The sequence below is a fragment of the Dioscorea cayenensis genome, chromosome 1 (genome assembly GCF_009730915.1).
Source record: "Dioscorea cayenensis subsp. rotundata cultivar TDr96_F1 chromosome 1, TDr96_F1_v2_PseudoChromosome.rev07_lg8_w22 25.fasta, whole genome shotgun sequence".
In the NCBI taxonomy this organism is placed as follows: Eukaryota; Viridiplantae; Streptophyta; class Magnoliopsida; order Dioscoreales; family Dioscoreaceae; genus Dioscorea; species Dioscorea cayenensis.
Window position 1 is genome coordinate 21683689 of NC_052471.1, and position 13047 is coordinate 21696735.

A 13047-nucleotide genomic window follows, 5' to 3' on the forward strand; every position below is an offset into this window, starting at 1 on the left:
TTATTCACATAATTATTAATTCATCATCGTTCTAGTTAAATAGCAATCTTTGTGTTTCTAATCACTTTTCCTTGTGGATTAGACAACCCACTCACCGGGGCATTATTACTTCGACAAACCCATACACTTGAGGTACACACGCAAAATGGGCATTGTCAAGTTTTTGGCACCGTTGCTAGGGAATAGGTATTTAAGAAACACTTTAGACTTGGTATTTTAGATATTAACCATTTATTCTATTTCACACTTTCTTATTCTTCTATCCTTCTTATTTGTATTTTTCTTTCTTTTATAGCAGCTCCAGGTTATGACCCGATGGAACCCTTCAACATTGGTTGATGGTGATCTTGAACTTGAACGAACACTACGTAGAAGGGGTAAAGAACCTGTGTAAGAACAAACAAATCAAGTTGAGGTAGAAGGTGAAGGATTAGATATGGGATAACAGAATGAGCAACAGAAGACACTGCTTGATTATGCCAGACCCTCAGTTTTGGGCACACAATCTAGCATTGTGCGGTCACCTATTACAGCTCAGAATTTTGAGCTCAAGCCAGCATTCATCTGATTATTAAAGCAGTCAGCATAGTTTCATGGTTTGGCCGATATCCAAATAATCACATAGAGAACTTCTTAGAAGTGTACGACATGCTCAAGATCAATGGTGCTACTGGTGATGCTATCAAGTTGATGGCCTTCCAACTTTCCTTGAAAGGAAAAGTGAAGCAATGGCAACATTCATTACCTAGAGCATCGATCACTACATGGGAAGAGATGGTAGAAGCTTTTCTTGCCCGATATTTCCCTCCGAGAAAATCTGCGAAGCTTAGGAATGAAATATCCTCTTTTGTGCAAACGGAATTGGAGTCTCTATTTGAGACATGGGATAGGCTCAAGGAGGTCCTGCGGAAATGTCCTCAACATGGGTTCCCCGAGTGGATGATCGTTCAGACTTTCTATAATGGGTTGAACCCAAGCATAAGATAGTTACTTGTGCTATAGCAGGAGGTACCTTAGGGAGCAAGACCCTCGAAGAAGCCCGACATCTCATTGAAGAAATAGCTAAGAAAAGTTATTAGTGGAACGCTAGAGACAATAAGAAGGTAGTTGGACTTCATGAGATTGACGTCGTTACTTCATTAGTGGCCCAAATTGAGTCATTGAGCAAGAAGTTAGACATGCTAACTTCTAATAGGGTGGTGGTAGTGACTAGTTGTATAGGGTGTAGGGAAGGACATGCTCCATTTGATTACCTGATTTCTAATTAAGGTACATCCTTGGTAGAACAAGTGCATTTTGTGGGTAATGTAATGAGAAACCATGGAAATCCATATAGCAACACCTACAATTTGGGTTGGAGGAGCCATCTAAATCTTTCATAGAGTAATTAGGGGCAATAGAAGACAATGGAACCACCTTGTTTCCAACAACAACAATAAGCCCTGAATATGGAGAATCAAGTTTCAGGGTCAGAATACTAGATGACCGATTTAGAGATGGCTTTGACCAGATTCATCCAATCATTGGATACAAGGTTTTCAGTCATTCGAAGCTACACTTCATAACGACACCACGTCATTGCACAATTTAGAGAATCAACTGGGCAAATTGTGAAGTCATTCTTAGAGAGGCCTCAAGGAAGCTTGCCGAGTAACACCAAAACTAATCCGAGAAAACATGTGAATGCGATCACTTTCGGAAGTGGTCGTGAGGTTGAGGGTTGTCTTCTAAGTGAGAAGACCAATGTTGAAGCACCTGAGGTCGTAGAGGTTGAGGAGATAACTAACAAGGAGAAGGAGGTGGCACCCCCACCTTACAAGCCAAGAATCCCTTATCCTTCATGATTAAAGAACGACCAAAATGATGAGCATTACAAGAAGTTCTTGGGTCTATTCAAGCAATTGCACATCAATATCCCATTTGTGGAAGCATTGTCTCAAATACCTCACTATACAAAGTTTCTCAAGGACCTCTTGACCAACAAGAGGAAGTTGGAGGAGAGTGCATCTGTGATTCTAGATGCTTCATGCTCTGCGGTGTTGCAAAAGAATATGCCGAAGAAGAAGAAGGACTCCGGAAGCTTTATCATTCCATGTAACATTGGTAACATGGGTGAAGAAAAGGCATTGGCGGATTCAGGGGCTAGCATCAACGTTATGCCTTATACATTCTTCCGAAATCTAGGCCTGGGAGAACTTAGACTTACTCGGATGACATTACAATTAGCAGACCGAACAGTTAGACATTAGAGGGCATCATCAAAGACGTACTTATGAAAGTTGACAAGTACATATTTCCTGTCGACTTTGTAGTGTTGGATGTTGATGAGAATGTTGATGTCCCACTGATACTTGGGAGGCCGTTCTTGCGCACTTCCAAAGCTCTCATTGACATGGACGGTGGGAAGTTAACTTTACAAGTTGTGGATGACAAGCTTACATATCGCCTCACTGAAGCCATGAGAAATTCTCTAGACTTTGATGATACTCCTTACTTTCTTGACATTATTGAAAAACTAATAGATGAATATGTGCAGGAAATGATGAATCCGGACCCATAGGAAGCGTTACAAGATCAAGGAGTGGAGAATGAAGAAGTCCTGATACTTGGTTTAGAGGACAAGGTACAACCTATCCTAGGGATCATGAAAAAGATGCTCCCGAAGATGAAGCGTGCAAGGAGACATCATAAGAAAGGCCCCAAGGTTAATGGGGATGTGGAAGAATCGAGTAAAGGTGATGAATCCTTGTGTGGTAACAAACTTGATAACTCCCCCTATACTTTCGAAAGACTATGTTCATAATGTTTTCAGGTTATGGGTAAGAGGAAAACCTTCATCTATGAGCTTCTGTGAGCTAAGGTCAGGAACATCAAGCTAAGTGACGTTAAACAAGCGCTTCTTGGGAGGCAACCCAAGTCTTTACTATTTTTTTATGTATTAGTTAGTGTTTGCATGAATAAGAGATTGAGTGTTGGTGTGACACACCCCTTGCGTGTGACCCGTAAGTGCACGGGTTTATCAAAGTAGTAAATCCCAAGTGAGTGGGTATCGTATCCATAGGGAGTAGGGAATAAAAACACCAAGATTGCTACTTAACCAAGCGAAGGTGAAACAATGATTGTGTTGAGAAGATGTAATGTTGAGAAAAATAAAAGAAATAAGAAAGAGAGGCACAAATAAGTGAGAGAAAAGGCAATCGATAAGAAGAGGGCTACTCAGATAATGTTCTTCCTAGATTATCGCTTCAAGTGCAAAACCAACTATTATGATTCCTAACTAATGCTCAATGAGTCATGGACATCCTAGGATACACCGTCCCAAACCTAAGGTCAACGGTGGCTAGCTCTACACTATGCCCCTGCGGAGAAATCGATAAGTCTCAACACCTCACATTGTTCAAAGTTACAAGATGCTCTAGGGATTCTAAGTGATAAATTTTATTCCTATATGTAGACCTAACCCTTTGGTCCAAGCGAAAGGCCCCTAATCATAATTAAGCCCCAGATACTAAGGATAACTTCAACGCTTCACTCTATTGCTCACGCAACTAGGCCCCAGTGGAGTTCCTCTCTTAGTACTTCACTCTATTGTGACCGCAAAATGTGTAGAAAATAGAGGTAGGATAAATCACACCATAGGGGAAAAGGGACGCTCTGTTACCTCTCGACTCACCCTCTCGATCCTCTCCAATCTAGCTTTGTCTAACTCTCGTGGTGTGTCACTCACTCACAAAGATTACCAATGTGAACTCTCAACCCTAGTGTCACTCTAAGGGAGAAATCATTCAACAAGTATTCAAGATTGGAACTCAATTAAAATATCAATTAAGGAAAGCATAAATAAAGATTAATGAAACAAATACATCCTAGGGTTCACAAATCCAAGTACCCAATAGGGGTTTAGCTCTCCATGGAGCAAGATACAATATTTAGTAAAATCAGAACTAAAAACAAGTAATCCATAGGAAAACCCCCTCGATAGTCATGTCGATGGACTTGTGGAGTAGCCTCGTCCTCTCCAAAGGTCCCCTCATCAAGCCTAGGGTAGACCTCGTCAGATCGGTGTCGACAAAAGCTCCCCCAATAGCTATCTTCCAAGAGAAATGCGGTGTCAAAGCCGTAGAACCACTCTAAAAGCCTTGCCAATATCTCTCTAAACCCTAGCGGCAAGCCTCTCAAGAGTTGGAGAAAAGATGGAAAGAAGGATCCTCAAATCGGGCTGAATCACAGCTTTAAATAGGCTGGAATCGGGCATCCACTAGGCCCTATTCAAGTTCCACAAGACCCTTTGGAATTTCCACACGCTCCTATGGACATTCCACATGGCCGTGTAATTCTCTAGAATTCTGATTTTCTCCGGGCTATGAACATTAACAGCTACAGTAATTACTACAATCATTTGCTACAGTGCCCAGCAAAAAAACACTCCCGATTTACACTTTTCAAGGAGGCCACATAAACGGGCACACGTTTACGACATAGATCGCGTTACTTTTTCAATAAAAAGTCTCATTGGTGAAGATCTTGATATCATTGCACAAGTCGGGATACGCAAATGTGACTGCCTTAGTGCCCCTTCAACTCATTGTAGTTGCTTGAATACATGGAGGTTGGCACACATTATCGTATCTTTGAGCCCAAATTGTGTCTTCCCATTTGTTCCTTCCAAGATTTCATCAAATAGTGTGTAACACAAATACACATGTATTAGCGCTAAAACCTGATAAAAGTAATGCTCAACGTAAGAAAAGAATACTTTATATTACTAATACATAAGCACTTATCATTGTGTCTTGATCTTTTAGAAGCTATTGCCATGATTTTATCATGGATTATTGGTATTATCATGTGCTTAATTGTGTGTGATGAGGTTTTCTTGGTCTTTAAGTGTGTTTTCATGATTCTCTAGCTAAATTTGCATAATATAGGAAGGCTTTGAATAGATGTAAATGTTCAAAAATTTTCTGCAAAGTCTATAAATGTTTTCTAAGTAATTCAGGAAAGACACATGGGTGTGTGGAAATTCCACACGGGCGTGTGTTTTCGTTTAGAGCACATCCCGAGAGGACACAGTGGCATGTGTCTATCCCTGTAAACAACCTTGTGACGGTCACACACCTGTGTGGAATTTCCACACAGACATGTGTTTCTCTATAGAAGTTCAGAGCTTTATCTCGAGAATACACAAGGGCGTGTCTCTGCCCTTGTGTATAACCTTGTGAATTACACACGGGTGTGGATAATTTCCACATGTCCATGTGGATCCCTACAGAGAGTTCTCCTCCATCCTGTGAAGACAAAGGGACATGTGACTGCTACCGTGAATGGCCTTATGAAGATCCATGACCATGTGGAATTTCCATACGGGCGTGTAAAACACTTAGAGAAATTCTCGTGTGGATTGAGGAACCATAGGGGTGTGTGGGTACCCCTGTGGGTCTAGCACACAGGTGTGGAGAAATTTCCACACGCCCGTGTGGATGTGTTCAGAGGCAAAGAATACCATCTCGAGAGCACACGGGGCATGTGTTTGCCCCTGTGAGGCTCTCCTATGCAGTCACACGGGCGTGTGTAATTTCCACATGCCCATGTTGATGTACAGAATTCAAAAGGCCATGATTAATCTTTATAAATTTTGTTTGTGTTTTTATTTTCACACTTCCAAACACTTTGAGAATGCATCCTTGCACTCTCCCAACTTCACAGCATCGATTTAGAGAGATTTTTCTCAAGTTTTCCGGCAGATTTCAAGGTTTTCATCTTGATCTTGTCGTTAAATCCTTATTCTCTCTTTTCTTACCATACTTGATTTTATTCAATTAAATCTGGTGAATGTGCTTCTTTTTGTTGTTTAAATGTAGGATGCATGCTTTAGGAGAATTTAATCATGAATTCTTGATCTATTTTTTTGAGTGTATTTTCATAGTGGCCGTGCGGCTTTCACGCCCCGTGAATCCACACGGGCGTGTGGAATTTCCACACGCCCATGTGGATTTCTACAGTATTGTTATTTTGAATGAATTTGATCAATTTCTTTTCAATACTTGCTGATATGACCTCCAGGACAAAGAAGCAAGCCGGTAATCATCCATGCGAGCCCTCACCTGAGAAAGAACAGATGGAGTTTGTGATACCCGAACACAAGACTTGATTTAAGCGACCGTCGAAGTTCATGTTCGGAAAGACACAATTTCCAGATTTGAGTGCACTCAGAGAGGTTCAGCTCTCAGATGATATGGCCGATGAGGTTGACGAGCTATTGTCAGTCGGTAGCTGGAGATGATTACTATTTATTCACGAGCCAGCTATCCGTATGTTGACATTGGAGGTATAACCGTCCTTTGTGTTTGACCGGTATTGTAGGAGCTTTGACAATGTCGATGTCATCCGTTCAGAGTATATAGACACCATCACAGCATGAGCGATACGCAGTTTTCGGTCAGACTCGAGTTAAACGATGAGGACTTTAGTGACACAAAGGAGTACGAACAGCTTCCTACAGATTGTCGTCAAATGTACTTTTATTTAAAGTTACAATGCAATCTACAGCATAGACGTGTGCTTGTTTATGTTGCCTCGATGAAGAGTGTGGATTAGGGAGTATTTTTAGCTGAGTACTGTAGCAGGTAATGTAGCAAATCATTGTAGAATTTATTGTAGTAGTTACTATTTACAAGCCGCAGAAAATTGATTTCCTAGAGATTTGCACAGGCGTGTGGACATTCCACATGTCTGTGTGAATACCTATTTAGTGCTATTTATGTCCTAATTTCAGCCCGATTTCATAATCTTTATTTCCACCATTTGGCTATCTTTTATCCACCTTTGGATACGCTCGCGGCTAGGGTTTGGATAGGCTTTTGCTAGGTTTTTGAAGCGGTTTACGACCTTTTATCCACCATTTGGCTATCTTTTATCCACCTTTGGAGCTTTTATCTGCACCCATCCAGCGAGGTATGCTGTAGGCTTGATGAGGGAACATTTGGAGAAGACGCGGCCACTCCATAAGACCATGAACACGAACACCAAGGCAGTTTTATTCATGGATTGCATATTTTTACTTTTGATTTCGTTATTAATTGTAATTTGCTCCATGGAGTGCTAAACCTCTAGTGGATACTTAGACTTGTAAAACCTAGGATGATGTTGTTTCTTTGACCTTTTATTATTCTTTCTTTAATTGATGTTGTAATTGAGTTCCAATCTGGAATGTTTGTTGAGTTGATTTTCCCTTAGAGTTACACTAGGGTTGAGAATCCATTTTGTTAATCCTTGTGGATGAGTGACACACCATGAGGGTTAGAGAATGCTAGATTAGAGAGGATTGAGAGGATTGGTTGAGAGGTAGTGGAATGCCCCTTTCCCCTCCGGTGTGATTTATCCTACCTCCATGTTCCAAGAGTTCTTTGTGGTAACAATAGAGTGAAGTGCTAAGAGATGAATTCCGCTGGAACTTAGTTGTGCAAGCGACTGAATGAACCGCTGAAGTTATCTGTAGTATTTGGGCTTAATTGTGGCTAGGGCTCTTTCGCCTGGACCAAAGGGATAGATCTATTTTAGGGAATAGGGTTTATCACATGGAATCCCTAGAGCCTAAAGCAACCTAACACAGTGTGAGGTGTCAAAACTGAGAGATTTCTCCACTGGGGTATAGTGTATGGTTAGTCACAGTGGACCTTAAGTTTTTGGACCATGTGTTTAAGGATCTCCACAACTCATTATACATTAGTTAGGAAGCATAATGATTAGTCTTGCACTTAAAACAATAGTCCTAGGAGTGAGCACTTGTGAATTTTTTGTTTAACAAATTAAAAGCAACCAAACAATCATTACCAAAATCAAAGGAAGAATCCATTTCAAGGAGTTTTGTCAACGGTTGAGTGATTTTCCAAAAATCCTTGATGAACCTCCTGTAGAAACCCGTGTCCTCTAGGAAACTACGGTCTCTTTTCACATTTTTACATGGAGGGAGTTTTTCTATGACTTCAATCTTCAGCTTATCTACCTCTATCCCCACTTAGGAAATTTTATAACCAAGGACAATGCCTTCTTATACCATAAAGTTACAATTCTCCAAATTAAGAACAAGATTTGTTTCCTCACATCTCTCTAACACTCACTCCAAACTGCTTAAACAAATATTGAAGGAATCTCCAAACACAGAAAATTTATCCATGAACACCTCCATGATGTCCTCTAGGAGATCATCAAAAATAGCAGTCATGCAATGTGGAAATGTCACCGTTGCATCGCACAACCCAAAAGACATTCTTCTATAGGCAAAGCTACCATTGGGGTAAGTAAATGTTGTCCTCTCCTGATCTTCTGGAGCTTTAGGAATCTGAAAATATCCTGACATACCATCAAGGAAGCAATAAAACTAATACCCAGCCAAACTCTCCAATATCTAATCAATAAATGGCAATAGAAAATGATCCTTTCAAGTTGCATCATTTAACATTATGTAATCAATGAAGACACACCATCCTGTAATCGTCCTGGTTGGAATTAATTGAATTCTTTCATTTGTCATCACTATTATTCCTAATTTCTTCTGGACAACTTGAGTTGGCCTCACCCAAGCACTGTCGAAGATGAAATAAATGATTCCTGTATCCAAAAGTTTTACCACCTCTTCCTTGAGAACTTCCTTCATGTTTGGACTCAATCTTCTCTATGGTTGAATCACAAACTTATAATTTTTCTACATTAGAGTTTTATGAGTGAAAAATGAGCAAAACGAGATGGGATAAATGAACAATGCCAGATTTATGTCTCTTCAACATGTTCAGAAGCATGTCTTTCTAATTTACAGAGAGGCTTGAAGCTAAAATGATAGGGAGTTTTGACCCTTCCACCAGAAAAGCTGACACAATCATTGCGTATGTGTACCACAAGTGCACGAGTTGTCAAAGTAATAAAGTACCATGGTGAGTGGGTAGTAGTATCCACAGGGAATAGTTCTCAGAAACACAAGTATTGCTATTTAACTATTGTGAAAATGAATGATGAGTTGTCTATCAATATCAGTGCAGATAAAAAAATAAAGAAAAAGAAAGTGCAATATGAATAAGGAGAGGCAATCTATAGAAAATGGGGCACCCGAACATTGCTCATCCTACGACTATGTTGAATAAGTCATGGAAATCCAAATACACATGGTCCCAAACCTAAGGACAACATGACTAACCCTACACTATGCCTCGATGGAAAAGAATACTCTTGACGCTTCACAGTGTGCAAGGTTGCTTAAAGCTATAGGGACTCCAATTGATAAACGCTTGCACAACTAAGCCCAGTTGAGTTTGTCTCTTAGTACTTCAGTCTATCGTAACTGCAAAGAACTCTTGGAATGTGGAGGTAGGATAAATCACACTGGAAGGGAAAGGGGACATTTTCGCTACCTCTCAACTCACCCACTCGACCCTCTCAACCTAGCTTTGTCTAATCCTAATGGAGTGTCACTCATCCACAAGGATTACCAAGATGGATTCTCAACCCTAGTGTCAGTTTAAGGGGAAATTATTACAACAAGTATTAAAGGATGGAACTCAATTAAAACATCAATTAAAGAAGCATAATAAAGATCAATTAGACAAAATTATGCTAGGGTTTACAAGTTCAAGCAACCACTAGAGGTTTAGCTCTCCATGGAGTAATATACAATTAACAATGAAATCAATAGTAAAAACATGCAATCCATAGATAAAACCCCATTGTAGTCCGTATTGATGGTCTTGTGCAGCCGCCTCATCTTCTCCAAAGGTTCCCTTGTCAAGCCTAGGGCACACCTCGCCAAATCAGTGCTGAAGAAAGCTCTCCCAATAACTCTCCTCCATAGGAACGTGATGTCGAAACGCTATAGAACTGCACCAAAACTCTAGGCAAAGCTTCTCCAAACCTTAGCCACGAGCGCCTCCATAAATGGGAAAAAAAAGAAAAGATTGGGAAAAGATCTCAGATCGCGGTATTTATAGGGGTTTGGAATCGGGCATCCACATGGGCGTTTGGAATTTCCTTACGGTCATGTGGATTTGAAGACTTTGGTTTTTTCATGCGTTGTAAACAATAATTGCTATAGTAATTTGCTAAAGTAAACTGAAACAATACTTTGTAGGAATGTTCCCAAATACACTTTTTCATCGAGTCCACATGAATGGGCACACATTCATGCGGTAGATCATGTCGCATCTTCACTAACACCATATTGACGAAGATTTTGCAAGCATTAAACAAGTCGGAACACATGAGAGTGACTACCTTTATGCCCCTCCACTATGTGTTCTCTTTAGCATGATAAGTGTCTGTGTATTAGTAATAGGAAGTCTTCTTTTCTTACATTAAGTATTACTTTTCTCAGATTTTATCGCTTATGCATTTGTATTTGTGTTCTTTTGTGAATGAAGGGTTATGCAGATAATTATGAAAGAAAAAAGCCAAAAGTAGATCATGGATGAACTTTGTTGATGAAATCTTGAAGTGAACAAACGCGAAGACATGAGTAGTGCTTAAAGACACGTGATTATGTGCCAACCTCCATTATGCTCAAGCAAATACATGGTTTCAAGGGGCACAAAGGCAGTCACATTCATGTGTTTTGATAAGTGATTGTGTATTAGTAATATAAAGTATTCTTTTCTTACGATAAGCATTATTTTGTATCAGATTTTAGAGCTAATACATGTGTCTTTGTGAACTTTAGTGCATGAAGGGTTGTAAAGCCAAATATCAAAGAAAGAAGCCAAAGTAGATTATGATTGTACTTTGTTGATGAAGTCTTGGAGTGAACAAATGTGAAGACACAAGTTGTGAACGAAGATACGTGAACGTCTGCCAACCTCCATGCGCTCAAGCAATTACATGGTTTGGAGTGGCACAACGGCAGTTAAATTTGTATATTCCGACATGTGCAATGTTAGCAAGATCCTTACTAATATGGCATTTTATTGAAGAAGCGATGCGATCTACGGCATAGACGTGTGCCCGTTATTGTCTCCTAGATGAAAAGTGTGGATTCGGGAGTATTTCGGAGGAGTATTGTAGCAATTACTGTTGCAAATCACTATAGTAATTTACTGTAGCGATTAATGTTCACAGCCTGCAGAAAATCAGATTTCCAGAAATCCACACAGGCGTGTGGAAATTCCACACGCCTGTGTGGATGCCCAAATCCAGCCCTTCATAAAGTCGTGAATTGTACAGATTTTGGAATCCATCTTTCATCCTTTCTTCTATCTTTTTTCCAACTTTTAGGAGGCCGGTGGCTAAGGTTTAGAAAGGCTTTATCATGTCTTTTGGAGTGGTTCTACGGCTTCAACACTGTGTTTCTCTTGGAAGATAGTTATTTGGGGAGCTTTCGACAGCACTGATCCGGCGAGGTGTGTCCTAGGCTTGACTAAGGGACTTTTGGAAAGGACGAGGCTACTTCACAAGACCATCGACATGAATAACGAGGCGGTTTTCCAATGGATTACATGTTTTTAGTTTTTATTTCATTATTGATTGTATCTTTCTCCATTGAGAACTAAAACCCCATATTGGGTACTTTGATTTTGAAGCCTAGGACGTATTTGTTTGATTAACCTTTTATTATATTTTCTTTAATTAATGTCTTTAATTGTGTTCCAATCTTGAATGCTTGTTGAATGATTTCTCCCTTAGAGTGACACTAGGATTGAGAGTCCATCTTGGTAATCTTTGTGAGTGAGTGACACACCATGAGGCTTAGACAAAGTAAGATTGGAGAGGATCAAGAGTGTGAGTCCAGTGGTTGTACGGCTTTGACACCATATTTCTCTTGGAAGATAGTTATTGAGGGAGTTTTTGATAAGTACTTGAGTAGACATATTTCTATATATGTTTTACATGCATTGAGCATCATTTTTATCATGGTTTATGTCTCATATTATGTATTTTGGTGTTCTTTTATGCATATAGATTGTAAATGCCTTGAAGAGTAAAAAGGAAGCAAAGATAGTCTATAAAGACACAATGTTGGGAGTTCTTGTTCAATTCATGGACCAAGACACGAGAGGAGTTCATGAACTTGGAGATATGTGCCAACTTCCAAGAAGATTTCAAGTCAATTCACTAGTTGGAAGGGCACAAAGGCAGCCATATCTTCATGTTCCTTCTCTTTGTGAAGATTACAAGACCTCTCAAAGAAAAGTCTTATAGTCTACCACATGGGCGTGTGTCCCGGCCATGTGGCCTCAAGATAAGAGTGTTTGGACCGCGATTATGGAGAGTATTGTAGCTAAATACTGTAGTAGAATTACTGTTCATCCGGCCACGTGGAAATTCCTGCGGCCTAGGTGGGTGCGTGGAAAATCCATATGGGCACGTGGGGGCACGTAATAGATGCGGTCTAAGGCCTATAAATAGCCATTTTGCCCTATTCTTTCTAATCTTTTGTGCGGCTCTTGAGGGGTGAGACGGCAAGGGTTTGGAGAGAAGGTCTTTGCGGCTTGAGAGGCGCTTTATCACCAAACTTTGATCGATTCCTCCTCCGTCATAGCATCAAAGAAGCCACAGGTGAACCTAGCTTCGGAGAGGGTACTTCATGACGTCAAAGTTCTCCATCAAGGCCATCAAGTTTATATATAAGAGGGTTTATTTCTATGGTTTTAATGTAATTTCATTCATTGATGGTGTGTTTTGTATGTTGCTCCATGGAGAACTAAAACCCTAGAGAGTATTTGGGCTTGTGAACCCTAGGATTCTCATCTTGTGTGGATTTGCTTTGTGTTTCTATTTAATCCAAGTTTGATTAAGTTTCATTCTTGATTGTTTAATGCTTGCTTGCCTTATTTATCTTGTAGTTATTTGGTTTGCATGATTTCTTGCCTTGGTGGGAGAGAGATCTTCATTAGGGTTAGAACCTCAAGATTGAAGAGGGTTGAGAGGGTGTGTCATGAGAGAGTGAAATATCCCCCCAATTTGGTTTATTCTATCTCCATTCCCTAGACTCTATGCAACCATATTTGGTGGTAGACGTGAGATTGCTCGATTTCTCCGCCGGGACCTTGTAGGGGGTTTGGATCCTTT

The 13047-nt window shown here is 40.2% G+C and overlaps 1 non-coding gene across 1 annotated transcript; it reads right to left on the reverse strand.

The window, feature by feature from the left end:
* Positions 1-822: 822 nt before the first annotated feature.
* Positions 823-929, reverse strand: LOC120266558. The gene has a single exon (XR_005538202.1). It is a non-coding gene; the product is annotated as a small nucleolar RNA R71 (small nucleolar RNA).
* Between the last annotated feature and the right edge of the window lie 12118 nt (positions 930-13047).